This window comes from Meles meles, chromosome 2 (genome assembly GCF_922984935.1).
Source record: "Meles meles chromosome 2, mMelMel3.1 paternal haplotype, whole genome shotgun sequence".
Lineage (NCBI taxonomy): Eukaryota > Metazoa > Chordata > Mammalia > Carnivora > Mustelidae > Meles > Meles meles.
In genome coordinates, this window is record NC_060067.1 from 123,006,109 (window position 1) to 123,029,421 (window position 23,313).

General features: G+C 37.5%; 1 protein-coding gene across 3 annotated transcripts in view; it reads right to left on the reverse strand.

Annotated features, from left to right (window-relative positions):
* The window catches only part of ARHGAP24 (Rho GTPase activating protein 24), a 534,495-nt gene that overhangs the window by 100,200 nt on the left and 410,982 nt on the right, over positions 1 to 23,313 (reverse strand). The window lies entirely within an intron of this gene.

The following is a 23,313-nucleotide window of genomic DNA, read 5'->3' on the forward strand; positions in this document are numbered from 1 at the left end:
CTCTGTGACTTTAAAAATAAAAAAGACAAAAACACCTTAGATTCGTCTGCAACTTGGATTGGTAAATCATTTATTTTTCCACTTTTTTCTAATACATTTCTAGTGCCAAAAACAAATTAGACAGTATATCCTCCTTAGAAGTTCAGTAATTTGCCCGGTACCCCCCCCCCCCCCCAAAAAAATAAGGTGACTGTACTTAGCAAGTTAAAGTATGCATAAATAGTGAAAGGTTAACTTTGCTTTTAAGACTGTAGACGTTGGTTCCAACTGAGAGGGCATATTGTGAATGCAAACAAAAGAGAAGAGTAATAGCTATAGTATATCCCCAAATGCCAAGCATTGTGCTTGGTCTTTTCACATATTTCATTTAATTCTCACAGAAACACTGCGATGCAGGTTTTATAATGTCTGTTATACAGATGGGATAACTGAGGTTTGTAAGCACTGAGTACTTTACTGTCATCTGGGAGTCCCTTGTCCCTGGGCAAGGCACAGATACTGTGCTCAATATTCTCAATGACAGAACAGGACTATTCTTCTTCACAGTTACATTGCATTAAATAAGTGGCAACTTTCATGGAAAGGTCCACATAATCTTCATGGTAATGATAATAATTATTAACAAGAACACATTTCAAGGGAGGTAGAAACAACTTTTTTTTTTTAATTTTTTGGAAGATTTTAATTATTTATTTTACAGAGATCACAAGTAGGCAGAGAGGCAGGCAGAGACGGGGGTGCAGGGGGGGGGGGGTGGATTGTGACCTGAGCTGAAGGCAGAGGCTTAACCCACTGAGCCACCCAGTTGCCCCTAGAAACAACTTAATTTTATTCAGACCAAATTTTACTTTGGCTTCTCTAACTAAACCACTCTGAAAACCATAAAGTCTCCCTTTACAATTCTTGCCCCATTCTTGACCTTTCCTTCCTCCTTCCCAATCACAAAAGTATAATTTGCTACCAGCTACTGTACTTCCGCTCAGAATTCCTCTCTCTTTAGCCAAATGCTTAGAAGCTTTAATTTTTCTTGTTCCTAAAAATGTAATAGGTAATCTGGGGATTGGGGAAGAGTTCCAGATGAAGAAAATTTGAGAAATGTATAACATTATATAGATCCCCCCCCTGCCCCGGCCCTGAGAGATCCTTAATGTTGCAATATACATCAGAATATTAAAAAAAAAAAAAAAAAAAAAAAAAAAAAAAAAAAAGGTAGGAGTGCCTGAGTGGTTCAGCTGGTTAAGCATCTGATTCTAGGTTTTGGCTCAGGTCATAATCTCAGGGTTCTGAGTTCGAGCCCTGTGTCAGGTTCCACACTGAGCGTGGAGCCTCCTTGACATTCTCTCTCTCTCTTCCTCTTTCTGCCCTGTTCATAGATTCTCTCTCTAAAAATAAATAAATAAATAAATATTGACATACACTAGCATTTTCTAGAGTTAAATGATCTGAAAGCATTTATTCCCCTTTATGGACAAATGATCTGAGGAATTCAGTTTCACAAATATCCATATTTTGTATTATACATTATGAAGGGCTCAAATCTGTTGACAGGAAAGAGTCTTACATATCAATAAGACCATAATGTATACTCATTTGCATGTCAACACCAAAACTGTCTGTAGGTGACTTGGTAGGAAGACCTGTTTAAGTAACTCAATCATCATATTTTTGTATTGCAAAACGTACTGTTGTGTAGCAAGTTTAGAGTCATGTAGGAGTTATCTTCACCCCTTGTTGGAGCAAAATTTAGTTTTCTTTCATAGGGGATTAGCAACATCTTTACTCTGAGTTCTCCCAAGAAGCTAAACAACCTCAGTGAGGTCAGTAGGCTTACTCATAAGTTAAAAATGAAGTTATAGACGAAGTATTGCCAAATATGGTGAGATGAAAATAATAAGAGAGAAAACAAAGAAATAGAACACAAAAAGAGTTGAAAGAAAGAGAGATTGAATCTTGAGAATGATTGTATGCCATCCAGAATAGATTAATTCTGGAGAATTTACTCCAAAGTTTATGGATGAGGAAAATAACCTATACCTCAACAAATATACCTATAAGACACAGAAGTTCTGCAGTCTTGGTATAATAAAAACTAATTTACAAGAGAGTTTTTTCACTTGTTTTTATCTCATCAGTGCATTGGATAACCAATGTTCTCAATTTCCCTCTGTAAAACAGTTTATTGTTACTCCTAGCACCCTAAATTTTGTGTCTAATCTCTTTCTTATATGTCTGCTCAATTTCTACTCCCACCAGCTTGGTAAGGTGCGTTTGTTGCCAAATCCATTTGTGTAGGTTCTATTTGTTATAGATGTCATTAAAAAGTCACAGCCAAAACCTTGCATAACTTGCTGTACACTAGCATTTCCTAAACTTATTTGATCTGAAAACATTTAGGGCCTTCTAAAACCTATGGACAAATGGTCCAAGGAACCATTTCATAAATATTATTTTGTGTATATACAATACTAAGTGTTCCAAATGTGGATGTGGAAACAAAGGGAGATACTTCTATAAAAACTAGTTTAATGCTTTGCAACACAGAACTTACATTAAATAAAATTACCATTAAATTAGATGTGGACAAAACAACAGTGATTATTAGGTTTAAAAAATCATATCTTAGATGTCACTATTTGCAGATGACATGATACTACATCTAGAAAACCCTAGAGACTCCACCAAAGTCTATTAGAACTGGAAAAAAAAAAAAAAAACTATGAGACTGATAAATGAATTCAGTAAAGTTACAGGATACAAAATTAACATACAGAATTTTGTTGTGTTTCTATACACTAATAACAAATTAGTGAAAGAGAAATTAAGAAAATAATCCTATTTACGATTCCACCAAAAAGAATAAAATACCTAGGAATAAACTTAACTGAAGAAGTGAAAGGCCTATACACCAAAGATTATAAGATACTGATGAAAGAAACTGATAAAAATGGAAAGATTTACATAGTCATGGACTGGAAGAATTAACATTGTTAGAATGGCTCTACGACCCAAAGCAATTTATAGATTCAATGAAATCCCTAGTTAGCATTTTTCACAGAACTAGAACAAATAGTCCTAAAATTTGCACAGAACCACAAAAATCCTTGAATAGCTAAAGCATTCTTGAGAAAGAAGAACAAAGCTGGAAGTAACATAATCCGGGATTTCAAGATATACTATAAAGCTGTAGTAATCAAAACAGTATGTTATTGGGATAAAACAGATGCACAGATCAATGGAATAGGATAGAGAGCTCAGAAATAAACCCACATATATATGATCAATTACTCTATAACAAAGAAGGCAAGAATATGCAATGGGGGAAAGACAGTCTCTTTAATAAATGGTGTCAGGAAAATGGGGTAGCTACATGCAAAAGAATGAAACTGGACCACTTTCTTACAACATACACAACAGTAAACTCAAAATGGATTCAAGACCTAAATGTGAGACCTAAAACCATAAACTCCTAAAAGAAAACATAGGCAGTTATCTTTTAGACATCAGCCTTAGCAACATATTTACAGATTTATCATCTTAGACAATGGAAGCAAAACCAAAAATAAACTATAGGGACTACAACAAAATGAAAAGCTTTTTCACAGCAAAGGAAACCATCAACAAACCAGAAAGGCAACCTACTGAATGGGAGAAGATATTTTCAAATGATCTATGCAATAAGAGGCTAATATAAAAAATACATGAAAAAAAACCTGATATGATTCAAGATCAAAATAGCAAACACTCCAATATTAAAAAATGGGCAGAAGATCTGAATAGACATTTTTCCGAAGAAGAGGTACAGGTGGCCAACAGAAACATGAAAAGATGCTCAACGCTAACCATCAGAGATGTGAAAATCAAAACCACAATGAGATAATTACCTCATGCCATCAGAATGGTTAGTATCAAAATAACAACAAATAACCAATATTGGTAAAGATAAGGAGAAAAGGAAACCTTCATGCACTATTGGTGGGAAGGTAAATTGGTATAGACACTGTGGAAAACAGTATGGAGTTTCCTCAAAAATTAAAAATAGAACTACCATATGACTCAGTAACCTCCCTACTGGAAAATGAAAACACTGATAAAAAAAAAGTATATGAGCCACTGGGTGGCTCAGTGGGTTAAAGCCTCTGCCTTCGGCTCAGGTCATGATCCCAGGGTCCTGGGATCGAGCCCCGCATCGGGCTCTCTGCTCTGCAGGGAACCTGCTTCCTTTCCTCTCTCTCTGCCTGCCTCTCTGCCTACCTGTGATCTCTGTCTGTCAAATAAATAAATAAAACTTTAAAAAAAATAAAATAAAACATTAAAAAAAAGGTATATGACTTATGCCCTTGAAGCATTATTTACAATAGCCAAGATATGGAAACAACCCAAATGTCCACTAATACAATGAATGCATAGAGAAGATGTGGCATGCATAGATACATAATGGAATCTTATTCAGTCATAAAAAGAAATTAGATTTTTACCATTTGTTACAAAATGGTTGAACCTAGATGGTACTATCCTAAGTGAAATAAATCAGACAGAGAAAGACAAATACCATCTGATTTCACATAAATGTGGAATCTAAAAAACTGAATAAACAGACTTTTAAATAGAGAACAAGCTGGGGGCTACCAGAGGGGTGGTGGGGGATGGGCAAAATAGATAAACAGGATTTAAAGATACAAACTTCTAGTTATAAAATAAATAAGTCATGGAGATATAAAGTACAGCTTAGCAAATATAGTCATTAATATTGTAATGTTGTATGGCGAGAGATGGTGATTATACACACACACCCAAAAAACATAGGTCAACAGACCTGATTTTAAAAACAAATCGTAACAATCTAGAAGGGTTCTGAGCTTATGTTACTTCACAAATATACTTCGTATAAATGAATCCAGAAATTACAAGTGATACATTATAGGCACAACTCATGCAAAGACAAGAACACCAATCGTCTGACTCCTACTCAAAGAAAAGAATGTATTTTCACATCATAATTAGCAAATGCATTTATACTTAAACGTTTTAAATTGATTTTTAAAAGTCTGTGTTATATGTATATTATTTCGTAGCTTCCTGCTTTAACCAAATTTTGAGATGGACTAATGAATTGAATATCCACAGCCCAAATATGGTGATGATGGCTGCAATTGATATTATACAAATTTATTTTGTGAGTATCTATCTTTTTCTAGAGGAGGCTGTCCTTTTCTACTATTGCCAGAGAAAAACCAACAATATGGAATTCAAACAAAGTGGGAATTGAAAGATTGATTTTGTTCAATATAAAGACACCAGATCTGGAAATCCAGCCTCAGCATTTCTGGGCCTCAGGAGAAATCTCATGACCTTGGGGAACAAGGCACACTCTTTCTTCCCTACAGAGAATGTATAAGCATACAAAAAGATCTGTGGGATAAGGCAAACTTAAATTCCTCACATCACTTAGTTTTGCATGTAAATGCATGTTAACTGTGCTTCCTGCATATCTATTCCTCCCCAAACTCAGTGGACATGATCATCCAATGTTGCTGAATGCATTCTGAATGGTTAAGAGAAGAAAACATACCGATAAAAAGGAAGGCAGATTGTTTGCAAATACGCTGATCAGCAGGTAGACATGGTCCAGCAGCAGTATAGTTAAGTACCACTTACTACAGTGTACTATAAACCACTATAGTAAGCTTCCTAGTCAGTAACTTTGGTGACTACTCTAGTTTTGCTTTGAATGAAAAGTGGACAGCATGCGCATTTTAATATACACATTCCTTTTGTTCATATAATTTGTTATGGCAGCCATTTTAATGTTGTAAAACTTAGTGGCTATTACTACATTAATATCTGTATGATCTTGATTATTTTGTGACTATCATGTGAGGTTCCTCACATTTTTAAAATAACATTCATGGATATGGACTACTTTTAAATAGTATAGGGGCACCTGGGTGGCTCAGTCTGTTAAAGCCTCTGCCTTCAGCTCCCTGAGTCAGGCTCTTTGCTCAGCGGGAAGCCTGCTTCCCCCGACCAACCCTCCCTGCCTGCCTCTCTGCCTACTTGTGGTCTCTGTCTGTCAAATAAATAAATAAATAAAATCTTTAAAAAAAATAGTAGTATATATTGCACGTGCAGATACTGAAGTCCAGGGATGTTTTGGGACTTTGGACAGTATTGAAAAGAAGCTAGACTTTTAACTTACTGTTTGGTTTAAATTTAATTTTACCTCGGGATTGACCAGATGATATCTCAAATAGCATTTTGTCTCCAGAACCTATTATTTTTGTCACATATTATTTTTGTCTTATTTCTTTATCACTGGATATTATCTCAATAGCCCTTCACCTTAAAAAAAACAAATTCTGTATTTTCTTTTTCCTTGTTGATTCTGTTTCTGCATACTAGTATAATTAAAAGCAAAGTATAGAAATAGTGACCTCTGGAAGTATGCAAATAAAGCAAAGATAGGAACTGAAAGTCCTACCACGGAATAGTGCCTGTAACATAGCCAAAGCCATTTACTGATTAACTGACCTTGTCCCTAATGTGAGGGAGGTAAAAATATATTTTGGTCACCAATACAGTTTTGTTCTTTTCTTATTTGCATTCTATAACTGCATTTCAATCTATCTATGTAGTATGGAATTTTTTTTTCCCTCCAGAGATTAGAGGTTCCCAAAATGAAGCAGAGCTTTAATTTTAAATACATTTACTGGTAACCTTGTGCTTCAAAACATTCCTGGAAAAGTTATCCGATTAATATTTTTAATGCAGGATTCAACAGTTATGCTCCCTAAGCCATTAAAAAAACATATGCACATATTAAATTCCCAATAGTCTAATTGGAGTTACTCTTTTTAAAAAAATATTATTTATTGGGGTGCCTGGGTGGCCAGTCATTAAGCGTCTGCCTTCTGCTCTGGTCATGATCCCTGGGTCCTGGGATCCAGCCCTGCATTGTGCTCGGTGGGAAGACTGCCTCTCCCTCTCCCACTCGCCCTGCTTGTGTTCCCTCTCTCGCTGTGACTCTGTCAAACAAATAAATAAAATCTTTTTTTTTTTAAAGGTTAAAAAATCTTAAAAAAAAAGATTTATTTATTTGAGATGGGGAGTGGGGGTAGAGCGCACCAGCAGAGGGGAGGGGCAGAGGGAACGGGAGAAGCACGTTCCCCGCTGCGCAGGGAGCCCCACACAGGGATCAGGGCTCATTCCAGGACTCTGGGATCATGACCTGAGCCCAAGGCAGATAGATGCTTAACTGACTGAGCCACCCAGGCACCCCTTGGAGTAACTCTTTTACATTATTCTGGATGTTTGTATTTTCTTAAGAGAAGCAGCAAACCAGCAAGATCCCAACTCTGCCAGCGATTAGATGATCCTGGTTCGATATGTTTTTGATAGTCCATCAATCTTTTATTCATGTTCACAGTCTGACATTCTTCTTTTTAAATGATTTACCAAATGCATTTGTAAACTTTATGGGAATCCTCAACTAACTCTACTCAGAATGGGCATCTCACCGCGACAGCCTGAGGCACTTATCTTGTTCTTTGATCAATGAAGAGCAAGGCATGTGGATATAAACATGTATCTAAGAAGAGGGGATGCGCACCCACATTTAACATGGAGTTTCTAGTGGTCTGTGTAAAGGGCCAAGGAGTAAAATCCTGCTATCAATGCAAGCAAATCACAATGAAGTTTTATCAGACAGCCCTGTGCCCAGCCGTCATGTGCCACCGGGAATCACTAAAACTCCTCGAGTCTACCTTCTCCACGTGTGAAATGGAGATGGCTCCTCTCTACTGACTGCTCTTCAGACAGGAGTCTGATAATTGGTTTAACAACAAAAACAAATACAAGCACAATAATAATAGTGAATAAGAAAGCATTTTGAGGGAGATGGTAGCAATTTGACATTTTTTGGACTCCGTTTTATTTAGAGACCTTTCCCCAGAATGAAACAAAATGACAACAAAATCCCATCCCCCCCCCACACCCTACCCCCAAACAGCAAAGAAAACACCTACCACCCCCCCCAGAACATGTGAGGGGTAAATTGCTATATGTTGAATGCCTCCATTTCTACCCCCTCCTCCACCCACAGTGAACACATCATCGTATACAAGACTTCCTCTTCCCTTCCTCAACATTTCATTCTCTTCGTCACTTCACCGTCTTGCTCTATCAATCTGACTGCTCATCACATGGAAAAAAAAGCAGGAAAATTGGAAAAACAAAGGAAGAAGAATAAGCAACGAGAAAATATAAATAAGGAATGAGGAAGATAAATGAGAAAGAACACGTGTAAGAATGGGGTGGAGAGAAAGATAAAGGAGTAAGAAAGACAGTTAAGATGAGAGCCTTAGGGAGGGAGGAGCAGGGGAAAGCTACTGGCCTTAGTGTTAATGTTGGTGATAATGTTAGTTTGTATATAGGAACCCACAGAATGGAGGCCTCCCTAGAGGCCCAGCCCACATCACAAATCTAAACCCTAGTCAGCCTGCACTTCAAGGAAACACCTCACTGGAGGAAATCTGACACCAATCACAATTTTACAATTCACCTTCAGCTAGTTTACCTTATCCTGGAAAACAGGACTTGCCAGCCATATAAGAAAACCCCTGAGCTCACCAGGCATACCCTACTTTCCCTTTGTTGTTTCTACTGTTCTAGAACACTTGCTCTTAGCCCAGATCCCTCAGGAAGAACCCTCCACTCCTTGTGAGGCACTGTATTCCCTTAATCCGTGGACCGCTTGCCTTGAATTAAAGACATCACGTTCATCACTAGACTGTTTCAGTTGTGTCATTTGACATTTGTCAATCACCCTTTTGAATTCCCTGTAAAAGTTTTGTCTCCATGTAAAATAATTCCTCGGATTAAAAACCTTTGATAGCAATCCATCATCAGGTGTTTAGCTATTTTTACAGTGGCAAATTATCTGATTTATAGTATAAAATCAACTTTTTTATAGTTAGGAATAATAATATATAATTCCTTACCATTGGCCCATAGACAGATGACTGAACCTGATGACATCTTGGGGTCACATTTATGACTATGCTCAGTAATTAATGTTGGTGAAGGAAAGCTAGTACACATATAGAGTCCTTACATAAATTCCAAATAAAGCCTAGATTTAAAATATTACAAGCAAAAAAATATCTATTGGTATGTAATACATAGAGTGACATTTCCTCACATTTGTTTTTGCAGTTAATATTTGCCTGAAGTGGGTAGTGCCTTTCCCTGAAAACTGATCAGTGTTCACACTAGCATTCAGACTGAGAGCAGGAGCTGGGATTGACTGGAGGGGTCAGCCGACATTCTTTCAAGAGAGGATTCGTCCTGTGGGAAGAGAGACTGGGACAGCCAAGGCTGTCCCAGGGGAATGGGTGACCGCTAAGGAAGAGAAAGGAATGGTGTAGTGTAGCGTACAAGGTGCTCCCCTCAGAGTACCCTCAGTATAATACATATACAATGCCTAAGGTGAGAGGATTTTGATAAACACAAAATAAAATCTAAAACAGACTTTTAAACCAAATCTCATGAAAGGTTTTGAGGGTTCAAAGAAATCCAGTGGCTAGGACTCATGGGGTATATTTGTATGCTGGGTCGTGAAAAGAACAGACTATCTTGAGTGGCAATCCAGACCAATCTATTTTTGAGTTGAGAAATGAGAAGACATTGCATTTCACTGACATTCAAAAGAGCTCCTCCAAGCAGAAGCGGATAGTGACAATTGCAACATTGGGATTTGAGAGGACAACTGAAAAGCATAGAACATTGCTGGGCCTCAGAGTGTCAGAAGAGGAAGTAGTAAATGGGCAAGATGTCTTGGGATAGAGGACCTTTCGCCCTATCTGTCTCCAGTAAACAAACAATTAAAAGAATGCATGGTCCTTGCTATGCAAACGAAACTTCACGAAAAGCAACCTCGTCTGGGATGCATCCTACCCAAGAGCCACTTCTACAAAGAAATTCTCTGACAACACTGCTAGGGGAGAGGAGACTAGTCTTCCCAGAACACAGCTGGAAGAGAAGTTGTTCAAAACAAAAGAAGTATTGTTTTCTTGGGAGGAGATGGCCACAAGAGAAAGAGATGGAAGATTCTTCAAGACTGAGGGAGAAAATTATTTTAAAAAGGACAATAATATGCAAGTAATTAAAAACTAGCAGTAAACCTAAAAAAGGTAATATTAACCTGACAATTGCATAATATCGGTAACCTAATGTCAACAAAATAAACCACAGCAAATACTTCTGTTACATTTGGATCACTTTGTTAAAATTTGGTAATTTGGTTTAAATATCCCACCGAATATTCTGTTTATTTAGCTCTACCTGATATCAAGAAGTAGGTGCTTACTTAGGAGTAGGAGCTCCTTCTATTCTTGCATTTTTGTTCCAATAAAATAATTATTCTTATGGATTTAGTCACAAAAACCATTAACTTTACATTGAAATACTCTCTACCATGGAATTAAGGTAATTGATCACTACACACTGAGATCTACATGCAACCTCTGGAAGAGAGAAATGACCTATAAATCTTTCAGACAGGTTTTGGGAACTGGCATTAAATTTCCATATTATCAGGCAGGCAGCCTAGAAACAATAACAAAATGCTAAGAAATAAGATGCAAATGGTCCAGCACTAAGCTTTCTGAGGCTGAGCTTCTGATCATTAGTCTTCCATGTGCCACTAAAAGCAAAATTCCCATATAATACTCTTCATCTATACACTGTACCATTTGTATGTAGAATCATCTCTGATTTCAAAAATGGTGCAGATAGAGGCCAGCCTGGATAAGTATGAAGGAATTAGAAGTATGAATTCTACCATTATAACATGATTCAGAACATCCCACATTAGTAGTTGCCAACACACACACACACACACACACACAATCTCCCCTACAAAGAATTTTTTCCAGGAAAACAAACAAAAAAAAGATAAAAAACCCAGCTGCTCAGAGTGCATGGGATGAATTCCATGGTCATTTACATGTGTCTTTCTGAGTGTCCTGCTGGCTGAAACCCAGGTGATATTCTTTGGGATAAATGCCTTTAACATGAGAAACTAGTCAGAGCATGAATAAATTTCCATGGGCTGTGCCAGTTCTGGTTCTAAACTTGCCAATGTAAAATTCTCCATGGCAAGCTAAGGGAGCTGGCAGCAAAAGACGAGTAAGTGATGTCCTATATTTTGATTCCTTCACCATTTCTCTGTTTTGTTTCCTGCCTGTAAATATTTTAATGAATAATGTGGGGTTTAGTCATCAGCTGTCATTAAATCCCTAAGTGATTCAAGTTTACCTACAGTAGACACAGGAAGATGAGCAAAATTTCCACTGTCAATCATGCTGCCTGGTGGGGGTGAGCCTCAAAGACCCACAGAAGAATGCTGGTCATGGAGGAAGAGAAAGAGAAGACAGCAAACCAAATACAATTTCCGTGAAACCTTTCCCTTCCTTTTCCGACTGTTTTTCCTCATCCTCTTTCTTTGGCACATCAACGTCCTCTATCTTCTCCGTAAACAATGGCCTCTTCTTATGTGAGCCTCTTTCTGATCTCACTTACTCCTCTAAACCTGGCTTTTCACCCTGTGACAGTTCTTAATCTTCGATCTTCAGCTCTTATGTAAGTGAAAGAGGTATTAAATTGACTCCAAACAGAACACCCTCAAATAAGAATGATCGGTATCACCCCAAACTTGCATTTCCTCTGCATTTCTTATCTTGTTTGGAAATTACTCAAGTCCCATTGGACAACTCTTTGACCTCCCTGCTGAGGTCCCAGACCTAATTGGTCACTTAGTCTTGTTAATCCTACCTCCAAAATCTCTCCCCAGTTCACACTTCCCACCAAACGGAAGCACCCTGCTCTAGTGTGGTCTGTCATTCTCTCTCACCCAGATGACGACGGCTGACTCTCCTGGCACCCCTCTCTCTGATGGCTCCCCTTAGCAATTCCCCACCACACTGACCCCATGCAGTCTTTTTTGTTACACATTTGTTACATGTGTACTTACTGGTGCCTGCCTATTGGGTTACAAGGCTTTAGAAGTGAATGAAACAAAACGTTCCTGCTCTAATGGATTTTACAAGCAAATGTCAGCATTTAATTTGATAATTCTTCTGACTAAAAACCTTTGATAGCAATCCATCATCAGAGAATAAGGTCCCCATGCTAGAGACACACAAAATCCTTAAAATCTGCTTTCAAACCCATTTCCAGTCCTCTTTTTGTTTTTTTAACACCCTTTTAAATTTCATTTTTCATTTGAATAGAAGTGACACACAATGTTACATTAATTCCAGTTCTCTTTTCAATCCTAATCTCACTCTTCTCACCCTGTGTGTCCAGGCAGACCACTCCAGCCCCCATTGCCTGAACATGCCTTTATTGATGTGTTTCCTCCTATGCCTCTTTATTTACTTGCACAATTTGTTAAAGCTTCAAGACCGACCTAGAAATTCTCACTTTCTGTGGAGTTTTCTCACCATCCTAGCTGGACTGAATCTCTGTCTTCTCTGCGACCCTATTTGTTCACACCTCCCACACAGTCCAAATTCACAGAATATTACCATTCTTAGCCACACAGCTGTCTCCCCTATCAGGCTGTGGGTTCCTTTAATGCAGGAAAAATGACATAGTCTGCTTTGTATCTTGGGCCTCTACCAAAACTTCTGCCATGATGATGAGAACTCAGTAAGGGTTTTGTTCAATAACCAAAAGCAAAAATGAAAACAAAAGGGAAGAGGGGAAAAGGAAAAGAACAGTGACCGGAAAGTTAGGAGCAGGGAAGTCATGGGGAGGAAGCAACTGGTAATAAAACAGTTAACAACCTCTATTTTGCACTCAGTAAATGCTAAGGATTAAGTGTCATTGTTAAAGGATGGCTAAGAGGAAAGACACCGATTGTCCCCAACAGACCTGTCAACAGTCCAATGGTTCATTCCCTTAGGTCGGCTTTTCATAACAGGGAAGCTTTGCTTTCCCACAACACTGGCACGTGGTGAGGAAGAAACTAGACATACATCATTTACAAGAAAATGAGAACTGTAAGCCCCCTTTCAGCTCAAGGATTTAGGAAAGAAAGAAGAAGAAGAAAGAAGAGGTAATAAAAAATGAATGGAATGGCAATAAAAGTCTTAGAGGGTCAGTGCAAGATTCCGCCAGGGCGCAGGTGATTTACGTATGAACAAGGGATTGGGGGGGGGGATTAAGAAATATTGTGCTGGAGCCACTCTCGCTACTATAAGCTATAAAGGATAGAAGTATCAGGGGGCATGGCAGTATTTATCAAACAGGCCATTTCATTTCACTTGCTGTGTAAACTTCAGGAGAATGAATGTGCAGGATTTTAACCAATCGGATACTTTGTGTTTTCCCTTGATATTCCATTCATTTTGCTCTGTAAACACTAGCAGACAAGCCGCTAACTGGCCACTGAAAGAAGGCGTGCGGTTATCAAAGTTCTCTGACATTTCAATCAGGGAACCTCGTTGTACGCTATCCTATGCAGCTAAGCCTCGCAGACGGCAGAATGAAAGGTGTTCTATTTTCATTTTCACTTCCCATGAGGTCCTAAATTTAAAAAGAAATAATGATCCCTAGTAAATTATTGAGACTCTTCTGAAGTACATTATTTCATCTAGAAATAAGAACATTAATTACAATTTTGCTAATTAGGAAGGTATAGAAATTTGTAGTTTATCTGCACTTAGCATAAACAAGTGACACTTTGCATAAAGATGCCTCTCCGTCTTGCAGTTTACTATCCAATGTAAACACTTTCAGTAGGAATAAGAATTGAAATCCCAGTTATAATATTACTCTATATCCAGACAGAGCTTACATTTTTCCTTTAAATAAATACTCTGGGATTTTTCTGGGTGAATTATATAAGTGATCCATCCTCTTGAAACAATTGCCTAGTCAGAAGTTTAAGACAGAGATTTAATTTTTTGACCACTGTAACAATTGCTGCTCAAAGCAATTAACTCGATGCAATAAAAATACATCTGAAGTTATAAACATCACTCATAAATAATAAAAATAGAACTTTCTTAAATCCAGATTCACTGAAACACACCAAAGGGGGAAAAAAAAATCAAATGAGGGTCTCAGGAGAAAAAGAGCACACAAAAAAGGACTTACTTCATTATATTTAGGGGAAAAGTTTTAAAAATATATATATATCAATTAAAAACAATTTTTTTTAAAGATTTGTTTCTTTATTTTAGGGATGGGGGTCAGGGGAGGAGAGAGAGTTCTCCAGCAGACAACCTGCTGACTGAGGAGCTCCATGTGGGGCTCCATCCAATGACCCTGAGATCACCACTTGAGCTGAAATCAAGAGTTGGAGGCTTGAGGGGCCTGGGTGGCTCAGTTAGTTAAGTGTCTGCCTTTGGCTCTGGTCATGATCTTGGGGTGCTGGGATCAAGCTCCATGTCAGGGTCTCTGCTCAACAGGAGCCTGCTTCTCTCTCTGCCTCTCCCTGCCTCTCCTTCTGCCTGCCATTTTACCCGTTTGTGCTCTCCCTCTCTCTCTCTGTCTGTCAAATAAATAAATAAAAACTTAAAAAAAAAAGTCAGAGGCTTAATGGACTGAGCCACCCATGTGTCCCATAAAAACATATGTCAATTTTTAAATTAAGGATAGACAGCTTTTTTAAAAATACATGAAATTTTAACCAATAGATGATCTCGTTCCTATGTAAAGAAGGGGTGAAAGGTAAGGGGAGAGAAGGTAGAGAATAGAAAGAAGGGCCAATGGTTTACTGAAGAAGGTTGGAGGGGGCATGGTGCTTCCTCTGGGCCCAGGTACCACTGACTGTAGAAAAAGACTGTTATCTCTCATAAAGCACCATTCAGTCAACATGCAGTATGCAATCCAGGGAAAATTATAATTCCTATATGACCCAAGATCCTCCTGGGTCACAAGAGAAAAGGTCAGCAGTTTAAATATGATAAAACCTGTTACTGTCTCTGCAGTGGCCACCAACAGACTCCAGGTGTACAATGGTTATACTGTCCATGAGCCACTCGTATTTAGACATTATCTTACCACAAAACATGTATGAGCTACTGTCTTCAGATACGTGGGAGCATATGGGGCTATTTCAACTGTTTTATTTGTATCTCTTAGGGAAAAAAATGGATGTGGTCTAGCCTCAATATTTTGGCTTCTTTATGACAGGATTTCATTTTATAATATATTTGCCCATTTGGAAGCAAAAACGCTTTGCAATTAATACCTCCAAAGCTCTAGGAATACATATCAATTATGAAGTGCCATTCAGAAATAAACCTCAAATTACTGTTTATCATTCCTTCTCCCCAATCAGTTTGAGCAGCATAAACTCAAGACCCAATTTTAGCAATAACTTTAGAAAAGACACACAATCTCAGTCTGTGATGATAAAGGCTTGCAGGACCATCTTCTGGGGCACTGATTGCTCATCTCTAAAGTGCTCACCTTTACATGTCACAAGAATGCTAATCTGGAGTCAGGATGATAACTAAAAAGGGAAGTTTTTATTTTTCCTACCCATGGAACAGTGCAATTCACTGTGTATATGAATCAGCTCAGCAACCCAAGCTATAATTTCTCTTTCATTTAGTAAAAATGTTTTATGATGGTTCTGTGAAACTTACTACATTATAATAAATAAATTGTGTTGTTAGAAAGTGGGCATTGACAATTGTTAAATTTTTGCTAAAAACGTTTGCAAAAGAGTATCTTTGGCCCTTAAACAATGAATTACTTCCAAGTCGGCTGCTGCTAAATTAAAAATAAATCTGAACTTAACCTCCTGAAGGTGTTTTGAAATAGCATAAGATGATTCAAAATTCTCTACAGCACTAGAATAGTGATGCTATGACTCTGATTAATATTTATCTTTAATTTGTTGGACAAGTACAACAATGAAATTGATTACAACTCCATTTCAAATTTCTCAAAATGAGGAATTCTCATTCTAGGCAGTATATCAATTATCCACCACTTTGCTCTCTTTAGGCAGAAAAGACAATCAATAAAATATCAACTGACATAATCACCCTAACTCTAGCTTTAGACAATTGAAGAGCCCAGATATTAAGAGAAATGACCCCTCTACTATCCCTAACAATGCACCATTTTAGTTTTCCCTGTGGTTTTACACATCAGAGATTATCAAATATTTGGAAACAGGTGGAAGAGTCAAGAAAAACTACTGTTTCCCCAATGCATTCAACAACTGATAATAATAGTGCTATGAATTTTTAAAACTATTTATATTTTCATTATTTTGCAATTTAAGCCAGATAATGTATGTTTTTGTTATATTTCAAGTTTTTATATTTTAAAAACACTGAATAACTTCCCAAAAAATGATCTAGAAAATTCTAAAAATGCATTGTTGCATTCTCTGAGAAAGTTAATAAAAGCCTCAAACCAGTTAGGAGTTAAGAGTTATTTACAGGTTTCTATGGGAAAGGTATTAGAAATCAGAATTTGTAAAAAAATGATCCCTGAAAAGCATAATTTAAAAGGAGTACAAATAAAAACAAGTATTTTTTAAAAATTATAAATAGGTACCAAGTTTCCAGAAGCAAATGTAAGCCTACATTAGACTGTCCATGTGAATTACAAAAGTAAAAGGCCAAGAGAGTTATATAGCACTTAACTTCAAACACTATAATCAAAACCACATACACAAACATTAAACTTTACAAAAGGAATCATAGTGGATCTAATACGTACCACAAAGAACCCAAATTCTAAAATGTCTTCCTAAAATGTGTTGGCTAATAATGAATAAATCCAAACATTAACGAAAGGCAATTTGCCTTAAATAAGAAAAGTACCCCCCAGCCTCACTTTTTTCCCTGTTTGCTTCTACATGGTAATTTCAGGCCAGTCTTGGGGTTTCTTTGTGCTTCATGACAGACATAAAGTACCCATGTAATTTTACAATTTTCAAACCCATTTTCACCAGATTCAGCTGTGTAGAAAGTAGCTCATTCTAGAGATTACATGTATCCACACAATTTATTTGTGAAAGCAGCCAGGAGTAAACTGAAATAACAAGTCTCCAAAATAACGAGTGTGGTTGCTCGGACAATCTCTCTCTCAACTCAAAACTCCCAAGTCCATCCCCAAGATTTCTTTATCAAAGCTTCCAAATATTTCTAATGAGGAAAAAAAACCCAATGATTTTACCTTCCATATCTTCTAGAAGAAAGTAAAACACTGCGCAACTTGACAATTTCAAATTCAGTCTTCCTTCATGATAGGTGTGTTTGCGGAGCGGGTTAGTCTCTGGACCCCCAGAGGAAAGCGAAGTCAGACTGGGGGTTTGCTGACTTGACACTCATCTCCTTTTATCAGCTAAGGGTGAGAGACTAGTGACCACACATAATACTTCTGTAACTCCCCCTTAACAAATGTTTAGAAAGCTTGTCTTGACAGAAACTGATTACAGGGATAAAAATCACACCCCCTTGTCCCCTCACAACAAAGGGCTCAACAATGAGAAGATTAAAAGACAGGCTTTGAAGTGGCTTACAGTCCCAGTGTCTTTAAAGTCAAAATAGGCACAATTTTTTTTCCCCTCATTAACTTTTCAGCATCTTTTTGTTTGAATGGATTTCAGTCTTCTAAGATCAGATAGTGCCTAAAAGTGATTTGTTTGAGGAAGTTTGAGCAAAACACCTTTGAGGAAGAGGCTATAGAAAATAAATCAGAATTGCCAATTCACTAAGTAATGACTGGGGAAGCTGACAGTGTTAATAAGGTGAATACTCAAGTTTTCTGTTATTATCAGTTATGACCTAACCTACACGTTCTCACTCAAGATTTAACCATTTCTTATTTTTTGAGGGAATAGATGCTATAAAAAAGCTTTCACATACTTGGCCTCAAAACAACCACAGGAGTTAGAGTGAGCAAAGATTTTTGTTGTTTTAATCTCTACTTTGTAAATAAAGAGATTGAGTACAGTAGTTTTCACTAAATACAGTATTTTTCACTAAACATGTGTGAAAACTAGAGATCAACATGGAATAACACTAGAATAAGCAGTATTAGTATTCTTAATAAGCATATAAGACCAAAATGAGGGGGAAAATAAAGATTGGATGGCTTCCGAACTTGTGTTACATTTTCCTGACATCTTTCTATTTTTGTGTTTGGGTTTTTCACTGTGTGGAAATATTACTGCTCTAAACTCTCACCATCCTTGCCTCACAGACCTTGTACTGTCTAGGTTTCTTCATTTCTCCTAGTTCAGCTAGTTTCTCAAGGCTTTGACATTGGACCTCTCTGTTTGTATAATAATGTATTATTTTCCTTCCCAATATAACACCCCAGCAAGTGTACCCTAGAATCTGCACCAGCAAAACTAGATGGTGCTGGCCCATGAATAAGCTCTGTTCTTTGATTTTGGGTCTTTGCTCACCGCATTCCCACTAATTGACAATCTCTTCCATCACAGTGTCATTTCAACCTTAGTTGCATATTAGAATCACCAAAAAAAAGGAAAGGAAGCCTACTCTAACATATCTTATAAGCAATCCAGATGGTCCAGTGGATTCCAATATTCAGCCAACGTTGAAAACACAAAACTTATCAAAATTCTCTCCATCTCTTCAAACCCTGTTCATAAACCCTTCCAGCCATAGGGGACCCTACTCTGTCTAAAGTTTCTCTTCTTACAAATTTCCATTGAGAACTACCAAACTTTTTTGTAAGCAGAGTTCTCCAAGCCCTCAAATTCAATGACAAGCTTAGGAGAGGACATGTGGCAGTCCCATTCATTGCTTCATCCTTAAATCTCCTTAAATCTCTTTGTTTCCTAGAACAATTCCTGCTGATTTGCTTGACCCAGACCATTTAAACACACGGCAGAGAGTGTTTAAATATCCTCAATGTCTTTCCTCACCAATTAGGGTCTGTCCAGCAAGGTCTTTCTCCCTCTACCAGATGACAGCTCGAGCGTGGAGATCACCAGCTACGCAGTCCTGAACTATGTCTTGTATAACATGCTGGGTTCCAGTCTGTTCTGGGCAAATCTTGCTTTGTTCCTAACTAACTCTCATTGGAGACTCTAGTTTTACTCCAGGACCTCATACCAGTTGCTGGGATTTGGATAATCATCTGATGATTCTATGCCATTTGACACTGGCATTGTGCCTCTCTACATTCTCTGTCGCTACATTCTAGCCATCTATTAAGAACTCTCTACATTCTCTTGGAAAATCTTTGTAAAATGCTTCCTGAATCCCATGGCCAGCTAGACATAACACTCTGATGGACTCACTAAGTGAATGAAAAAAATTATTAATTACCACAATAGTATAATGCAGCATTTCTGAGAATGTATGCCTACATCTTCATCAAACGCATTTAAAACGTGATACATTTTGTTAACTCCTCTTTCAATCCTTATTTAATTCTTCAGATTTTCTGTGATTATATCTTCATATGAGGCCTTACATTTTATTTTTATCAACCTAGGACCTTGGTTTTGAGTCATTAATTTTCCTTCTTTTTTTTTTTTAAATTAATTTACTTATTTGACAGAGATCACAAGGAGGCAGAGAGGCAGGCAGAAAGAGAGAGTGAGAAGCAGGCTCCCCACCAAGCAGAGAGACCAATGTGGGGCTCAGTCCCAGGACCCTGAGATCATGACCTGAGCCGAAGGCAGAGACTTAACCCACTGAGCCACCCAGGCGCCCCATTAATTTTCCTTCTTTTGTAGTTCCCATTTCAACTTAGTTCAAACCCATCTCTCTCTTTCTCTCTCTCTCTTTTTTTAAGATTTTATTTACTTATTTGACAGAGAGAGACAGTGAGAGAAGGAACACAAAGCAGGGGGAGTAGGAGAGGGAGAAGAAGGCTTCCTGCTGAGCCACCCAGAACCCCCCTCCCCTCTATCCAGTGGTGACTTCAAGATCCAAGGAAATCTTCCAGAAGTATTTAGACCTAATTAGTAAATGTGGAGTGAGAATTACCATTTTAAAGTTTTATCTAACTTTTATATGTCCTTAGAAAATTGGCAAACTAAATTATCATGTACATATTATTTAGATTATCACTTAACTACTACTCAGAAGATGTAAGATATTTGGAAAGGCTTCAAATCTTTACATAAAAATAATTGCATACTTTCTTTGAACTAAACTAAAACTGCTAAAATTAACCATCCTGAATTACATTTAAGGGGAAAGAAGCGAGCACTAAATTTTGCAGCAATTTATTATAGGGTCTTAAAAATTGCAGCCTTTTTTTTTCTTAAATCCAGCTTTATAATTTTTGATGTTTTCTAAGGCCCCAAATGACCAAAGTATTCACGATTGCTGAGTATGTTTAGCAGAATGAAGACTTAACTCCCCGCTCATGGCTGACATTACTGTGCATTTTGGAGAGAGGTTGTCACTATTGCAGAAGACCACCACATCTATGGGTTGTGTGCTGACATTTCTCATCATCCAAGTCTGATTTTCACAGAATCAAAATGTTCAGCAAATTGGGTAAATAAGGGAGATTTCAACTTAGCAGAATGTACTTGTGCATGAGCACAGATGATTAAAAATAAACTATCTTGGGGAAGGTCGGTGAGGGGGGGATGGGCAAAATAGGTGAAAAGGATTTAAAGTACAAACTTCCTGTTATAAAATAAATAAGGCATGGAGATGAAAAGTACAGCATAGAGAATATAATTAATAATATTGTAATAACATTGCACGGTGATAGAAGTGTTTACATCTATTATGATGAGCACCGAGTAAAGTGTAGAATTGAATGACTATGTTGTATACCTGAAACTAATAAAACATTGTATGTCAATTACATTTCCATCATAAAAATTGAAGTTAAAAAAAAAAAAGAATCTATCTTGTCAATGCAGTTCATCCTCAGTAAAAAATGTACTATTCTGGGGGCGCCTGGGTGGCTCAGTGGGTTAAAGCCTCTGCCTTCAGCTCAGGTCATGGTCTCAGGGTCCTGGGATCGAGCCCCGCATCGGGCTCTCTGCTCAGCAGGGTGCCTACTTCCTCTCCTCTCTCTGCCTGTGTCTCTGCCTACTCGTGATCTCTGTCTGTCAGATAAATAAATAAAATCTTTTTTTAAAAAAAGTACTATTCTGGTAAGTGATGTTGATAATGTGGTAGGCTATGCATGTGTAGGGGGGTAGGAAGTATACAGGAAATCACTACCTTCATGACAGTTTTATTGTAAATATAAAACTGCCTCTCTCTATATATACTGACATGTAGAGAAAAAATAAAATAGAAAAAGAAGCTACCAGGAGTTGGTACGTATAGTGAAGGGAGAAATGAGGCTTTGACACCAACTCATAATATAGTGTTCTATATAGCGATCTTCCTGCCTGCCAAATGAGGACTGTAGTAGAGTGTTAGTTGCTACTGTATTATCTACATCACAAACCTAACAGTAGAGCTTCTGTAGGACACCTGGTATCCAGAGCTGCGGAAAAGCCCAGGGTACTCAGGACACTGAGAACGATGGTTGTGTTTTCCTGGGTAGGAAATACGTGCTTGGTGATTTGAAGGCACAAGCATCACTGATTCACATGGTTAGATCTGAAAGAAAACTTACCCCAGAGATTTGCATAAATCATGTAAAAATTCCTGGACAGTCTGTTTTTCCTCTACTGCTTTTTATTTAAATGAATAAACAGCATGGTAGGTTAACAATTATAAAGTAAATGAAATACATATAAATCTGCTGCCTCAACAAATCATTTAATTTTATTATGTTCTTTTGCTATTTTGGTTACTATCCTTTGAACAAATACTATTCTGTGTTATTTTTTCAATTGTGGTTTTAATGTAATTAATATTTATATTTGAAAAATATATTTTTTTATTTTCGATGGCTCATAGTTTCTCAAGAAGGAAGACATAGCTTATTCTATGAAATGACACCAAGAATTTCAAGAAAATAAAAGCAAACCAAAATAATTACTGCATTGGAAGTCTATCTTTTAAATTTACTAGATAAAACTAGATAATAATTTTCCTAATTTGATCTGTAAAGTGACATATAAAGGTAGGTAACGCGTTGGTCAGGAATAAATTGTATCTCATTATATTTAAGGCAAAAAAAAAACACAAAGAGTATCTTCAGAATTAACATATACAACTGAAATGTACATGGGATACAATTTTACTGATTTATTGTCTTGGAGAAAATGCACAGAACAAGATCATGATGTTAAACTTCATGCAAAAAAAGCTTAATAAAATACTTCCCTCATTACTAGGCAGTATGTTCCTATAAAATATATACAAGTGCTCTATTTCTTAATGTTTCTTTTTCACAAGATAAAATTCCAATGCCCTTACCCAGCAGCCATCCTTTGTAATATTTCAACAAGCACTGAAATGTTTGGTGCTGTATTTGGTTGAATTGCTCAGTGGAGATTGAGCGCTATGTCAATTTTTCTTTCCACGTTCTTACACAGTTTCTTCAATGCTTTCACAAAGGTGACATCTTATATCATAGAGCTTGGCCAAAGGAGAAAAACTCAAGGTCGTACAAAAAATGGCAATGTTATATTGGAGATAAGAGGAAAAAACTTAAAAATTGCTTTTTTATTAACCTCTTAAGGCATATAACTGGAAGAGTATCAAGAAGAGTAAGACGTTCTACAATAACAAAAACTTCGGACTTTCCTGATGTAACAAATGGATTGTGCACATTAGAAATGACAAGGCTTGCATATTTTATTTGAAGATAAGATTAAAAAGCCTCAGGGGTGCCTGGGTGGCTCAGTGGGTTAAAGCCTCTGCCTTCGGTTCGGGTCGTGATCTCGGGGTCCTGGGATCGAGCCCCGCATCGGGCTCTGCTCGGCGGGGAGCCTGCTTCATCTCCCTCTCTCTGCCTGTGTCTCTGTCTACTTGTGATCTCTGTCTGTCAAATAAATAAACAAAATCTTTAGAGAAAAAAAATTAAAAGCATCAATATAGACTCTTCTTCATGCAAATAGAGCTTCATACCACTTCAAAACTGGCTGAAAACATGAGTCTGGCTTGACTTTCATCTCTTTATAAACACTAATTACTATTTACTTATTTTTATTTTTTAAAGATTATTCATTTATCTTAGAGAGAGAGTGTGCGAGCACACACATGTATGGATTGGGGAAGGGACAGAGAAGAGAGTCCTCAACCAGACTTCCTGCTAAGAGCAGAGCCTGAGGCAGGGCTCGATCCCAGAACCCATGAGATTATGACCTGAGCCCAAACCAAGAGCTGGGTACTCAACTGACTGAACCACCCAGGCATGCCCAATTTATTATTT